We start from the raw sequence: 6,000 nt of genomic DNA, 5'->3' as shown, positions 1-6,000 counted from the left end.
TGTAAAATTAGTTAATTTTGGGGATGGGCCGGATGCTCTGACCGTTCCACTTCCTGCCCGACGCCTCTGCAACGCCTTGCGTCGCGTCGAAAATAGACTTGAATCCTATTTTGAGCGGAGCCCAGCTCCGAGACGCTTCTGGTACGCTTCTGAGCCCTAATGTGGCCGCAACGCGGCCGTAACGTGGCCGTAACGTGGCCGTAACACGACGCAGACGGACCCGGTGGAATCTAGGGGTCAGTCGCACCGGGAAAACTATTCCATATTGGACGTCCATCTCCCGCAGCCATGGCCATATCCACCATTGAGGTCGCTGAGGTCCGGACCTTGGTAATATTTTTCGAGCTGTGTTTATAACAAAACTTGTGAAATAATTGCACTAAACGGGGTATTTTGTAGTACTTCCATTTGCTGCCGATGGGGGCACTGCATAACTACGTAGCCTCGATTAAAGCAAACAGAAGAAGACAACATGTATCAACAAACCACCGCAGCCCGGACTTGTATCGGAGCAGCGGAGGAGTGATGAGGTATCTAGAGATTTGAGTCCAGCGGGCTGCTTGTGTTTCTGTTCATCAGGACATCATATGACCAGCAGATCCTGTGTGAACGCTCTACGTGAGTCAGTGGACATACGACAACATGCACACTAACTTATACTGCAGCTATAGGCTATACTTTGGTTTAAATTGCGTGAATAAACTAGCTAGAGAGCTAAAGTTAATTACATTCATTCAGTGTCAGAAGGATTACCTTTTAACAAACGTTGTAATGCTTTTCTTTCATTTCAATTTGGGTAAAACATTGAAGATATAACATTGTATTGTTTTCTTTTTACACTGACTCAGATATAATGAAAAGACTACGTCAGTCAAAGCTCAGCTTTGGTAAGGAAGAGACAGGACAGGCAGAGAGAAAGAGAGAGAGAGAAAGTGATGGATGTCAGGGAGGAACTGCAGGTACAGTCACACAAAAGAATGTAGGCTTAATAACCCCATCTATCTATCCATCCATCCATCTATCTATAACTTAGTCTTCATTTACAATATAGACAATAGGCATGGTTTTTAAACAACATACATCTATTGCAGTTATGATATCATAATAACATACAATTATATAAAACACAATTTGCTTTCATCTTTGTTCTCTTTTGAGAATCAAACAAAACAGATTTAAATAAAAGAAAATGCAAACAAACAAGTGAAATGAACTAAATTGCTGAATTGCTTTGAATTCACTGGCAGGAGCGACAAGTGAGGAGGAGCAAAAAGTGAACAACGAGGGAGAGATTGAACAAAGAGAAAGAGTAGAGGACAGAGAGAGTAATGAACAGGAAGAAGACATAGAAACTAAAGAAGATGGAAGAGAGGCTGCAGGTTATGGAAAGGAGAGAGACATGGAAAATGAATGTTGAAAATGTTTTGTGATCATTTTAGCCTCTTCTGCATGTCCAGATCATTAATAGTAACAATCAAGTGATTCTTATGCATTACACATTACATTACATTACATTACATTGCATTTAGCTGACGCTTTTATCCAAAGCGACTTACAATAAGTGCATTCGACCAGGAAGATACAACCTTTAAGAAAACAGAATCATATAAGTACATCAGGTTTCATAGAGCCAAACATTTCAAGTGCTACTCAACTGGCATTTAGAAAGCCAGCCCTTTATTAGTATATAAGTGCTTTGTTAGTAATTCTATCGCTCGAAGTGGAGTCTAAAGAGATGAGTTTTCAGTTTGCGTCGGAAGATGTGTAAGCTATCTGCTGTCCTGATTACAATGGGGAGCTCATTCCACCATTTTGGAGCCAGGATAGCAAACCCACGTGTTTTTGCTGACGGGAACTTGGGTCCCCCTCGCAGTGCGGGTGCAGCGAGCTGTTTGGCTGATGCAGAGCGGAGTGCACGTGCTGGGGTGTACGGTTTAACCATGTCCTGGATGTAGGAAGGGCCAGATCCATTCGCAGCATGGTACGCAAGTACCAGTGTCTTGAAGTGGATTCTAGCAGTTACTGGAAGCCAGTGAAGGGAGCGGAGGAGCGGCGTGGTGTGGGAGAATTTGGGAAGGTTGAAGACCAGACGAGCCGCTGCATTCTGGATGAGCTGCAGAGGTCGGATGGCACATGCAGGTAGACCAGCCAGGAGGGAGTTGCAGTAGTCTAGGCGTGAGATGACGAGAGCCTGGACCAGAATCTGCGCTGATGTCTGGGTCAGCTGGGGACGTATCCTCCTGATGTTGTAAAGCGTGTATCTGCAGCAGCGGGTTGTAGCAGCGATGTTTGCAGTGAAGGACAGTTTGTTATCTAGGACCACACCCAGATTCCTTGCAGTCTGAGTCGGGGAAACAACAGAGGTGCCGATGTTGATTGTTAGGTCAAGAGTGGGACAATCTTTTCCCGGAAGGAAGAGCAGTTCAGTCTTGTCAAGGTTGAGCTTGAGGTGATGAGCAGACATCCACCGAGAGATGTCTGCTAGGCAAGCAGAGATGCGTGCGACGACCTGGGTCTCTGAGCGGGGAAAGGACAGAATTAGTTGGGTGTCGTCAGCGTAGCAGTGGTATGAAAAACCATGCGGGCTAATGACAGACCCGAGCGAGTTTGTGTACAGGGAGAAGAGGAGGGGACCAAGAACCGAGCCCTGAGGGACCCCTGTAGTTAATTGACAAGGGTCGGACTCGGACCCTCTCCAAGTAACCCTGTAGGTGCGGTCGTTGAGGTATGAGGTGAGGAGGGAAAGTGCAGTGCCTGAAACTCCAAGTTCTTGGACAGTGCGAAGGAGGATCCGATGGTTCACCGTGTCGAATGCAGCAGACAGGTCCAGAAGGATGATGACAGAGGAGAGGGAGGCTGCTTTAGCAGTGTGCAGTTTGTCAGAGACAGCAAGGAGAGCAGTTTCTGTTGAGTGACCTGCCTTGAAACAAGACTGGTGCGCATCCAGAAGGTTGTTCTGATGGAGATAACAGGAGAGTTGTTTAAAGACAGCGCGTTCAAGTGTTTTAGACAGGAACGGGAGGAGAGAGACGGGCCTGTAGTTAATAACATCAGACGGATTGAGAGTGGGTTTCTTAAGGAGAGGGTTTACTCTTGCCTCCTTGAGACTGTTTGGAAAGTGACCAGAAGTTAGAGAAGTGTTGATGAAATGGGTGAGAAATGGTAGAATATCAGGAGCGATAGTCTGAAGGAGGTTTGAGGGGATAGGGTCCAGAGAACAGGTGGTAGGACGGGCAGAGGTAACGAGGGTAAGAACCTCACTTGGAGAGAGAGGGGAGAAGGAGGTCAGTGTGTGGGTGAAGGGAGGGTCTGGTGACCCAGCGGTGAGTAAAGGTGAGTCAGAAAAAGAAGAGCGAATATCATCAACCTTTTTTTCAAAGTGGTTAACAAAGTCGCTTGACAGAAGGGAGGAGGGGGGAGGTGCTTTGGGGGGGTCCAAGAGGGTGGAGAAGATAGAAAATAGTTTTTTGGGATTGGAATAGGAAGATTGGATCTTATCTTGAAAGAAAGTGCTTTTTGCCTGAGAGATGGAAGCAGAGAAAGAGGAGAGGAGAGCCTGATAGGTTAGGAGGTCGTCATGGTGTTTGGATTTCCACCATTTCCGCTCTGCTGCCCGAAGGATGGTTCTATTAGCACGCAGTGCATCATTTAGCCAGGGAGCACTTTCAAAAATAATTTATGCTGACATTGTCAGCCCACTGACATGGTTTGAAATTTATCCAATTTGCGACCCCCCACAGGACTTAAAAAGCACCGAACTAGATCATGAAAATCCCAAAGATCTCGGGGGATATCCCCCGAACCTCCCTAGCATGTTTGGACCTCGGTATTTAGGAAATCCTGGATACGACCCTGCCCGCAGCCTCCGTTTGACTCCATCGAACCTCCTCCATTGTTTATGCAGCTCTGCAGAGACGTCGGGGAACGGAACAGCATCACTTGGCGATCTTTGTAGAGTATTTTACTCATTTGCCTTGCAGCATTCTGAACAAGGACTTTATCCTTGTAATTAAGGATCTTCATGATCAGTGGTCTAGGCGGGCCATTAACAAGTTTAGGGCCAGAGAGCCGGTGGGCTCTCTCGATAATAAGAGAGGCTGGCGGCGCTAATCTCAAGGCACCGGGAGCCAGGATTCCAGGAATGCGCAAATATCATTCCCCTCTGCCTAGGGGTGTAACGGTATCTGTATTCGTCCCGTACTGTCACGGTTCGGACGTCACGGTTCGGCACATGCACTGCAGTTACACGACGAATACACCTTTTTTTTTATGAGTGGGAAAAAAGTCTGTCTTTCAGGGCAGTATCCATGACACTATTTAAAATCCAGGGGGCGGTATTGTGCCTAAAAGCTGTTTACCAGCCGCCCTTAAACAACAAATGAAGAACAAGAAGAAACACAACAACAAAACGAACAAAATACAAGAAGAAAAAAAGTTAGTATGGCGATTTCAGATAACACACAGGAGCTAGAACCCACCTGCTTCTTTTAAATCAGCTGTGTGGGAACATTTTGGGTTCCCTGTGGACTACAATAACGATGGAGTGTGAGTGGTGGATCGGACGAGGACGGTGTGTCGGCGTTGTTCGACAGCGATGCGGTATGCTAATTAGCAGAGGTGGGGACTCGAGTCACATGACTTGACTCGAGTCGCATATTTTTTTACTTGAGACTTGCTTGACTAACATTGATAAAAGACTTGACTTGACTTTGACTTGGTATTCATGACTCGAGACTTGACTTAAGCTTGAGACAGATGACTTGAAAGGACTTGACTGTTTAAAATTAAATATTTGCGTTTGTTTTTGTAGTGGGATATTACGTTTAGTTTTTCGAAAAACGTGATTATAACGCCATGCGCGCAAACCTGGCAACAACACTAGACGGCAGGAGTGTCAGTTAACATGGCAGCGGCTAGCTTTACTCCAAAAATAGTGAGGTTTGGATTCAAGGATTATTTTTTTTGATGACGCTAATAAGAAGAGAACAGCGGTATGCAGGGTCTGCAGCATAAAGATCAGTGACAGGACCACCACAACATCCAACTTCATTCGTCACTACAAAAAAAACCCACAGAGAAAGGTAGGCTACGTGACTGTGTTGTGTTAGCTAGAAAGCTAACGTTAAGTTTAAGCTACGTTAGACTTGGTTTCAAATCGATTAACAGTGATGCAAATTAGTCGCTTTTCGGCGCCTCCCGCTTTTCTAACGCTGATTTGGGTGACTTGTGTAATTCGTGGAGAACCAAAGAGTTTTCGTTTTGGGGGGGGGTCCGTCAGTCAGTCCGTCCGTCCGTCCGTCCGACTTATGCGGACAACTTCTCACTTCAGAAAGAAGAAATCTAGATCGCAAAATAATTAAACAAGCGAGTGCCTATTTTTCCTGGCCAAGGACAGGTTCCTTGAACACAACACGAGCGTAATGTGTCTTCACGTGGTTATGTCTCGTCTGAAAGGAGTAACGGAGAGCATCGGAAAGCCGCTCCAGCTCTTCAAATATTGCGGTACCCATAAGGAGCCGTACACATGCCGCAGTGTTTGCGAGGCTGTGTCTTTAGTTGTAAGCACAGTGGCGATCTGTTGTTATTAGCATCTGGTTAGCTAGCTATGCTAACGAATTTAAAGAGCTTTTCTACAACCAGGTGGAAGAGAGCTCTCTCCTGAGAGGCTCAAATAACCTCAGCTCAGTGAGGTTAAGGCACACCTTGATATGATCATTAGTTATTAATGAGACATTAGAGACTAAATTATTAACAGGTATAAAATATTATATGACAGTAACAAAAAAGTTGTTTAAAATAACAAGAATAGAGTTTGAAAGGGAAGTGATTTGTAAAATATCCAAAAAGAAAAAAAATCTGCTCACAGTTCTGTTTCATATGGGTGTTGAGAGATGTATCCATAGATCTCCTCATGTTGCTCTTAAAGTGCACCAGATTGATGCTTTTAACTTCAATAATAAAAAATAAAAAATCCCGGGGGAGCATGCCCCCGGACCCCTA

This window comes from Notothenia rossii, assembly GCF_949606895.1.
Source record: "Notothenia rossii genome assembly, chromosome: 10".
NCBI lineage: Eukaryota > Metazoa > Chordata > Actinopteri > Perciformes > Nototheniidae > Notothenia > Notothenia rossii.
The sequence above is the reverse complement of the archived record's forward strand: the minus strand, read 5'-3'. Positions refer to the sequence as shown.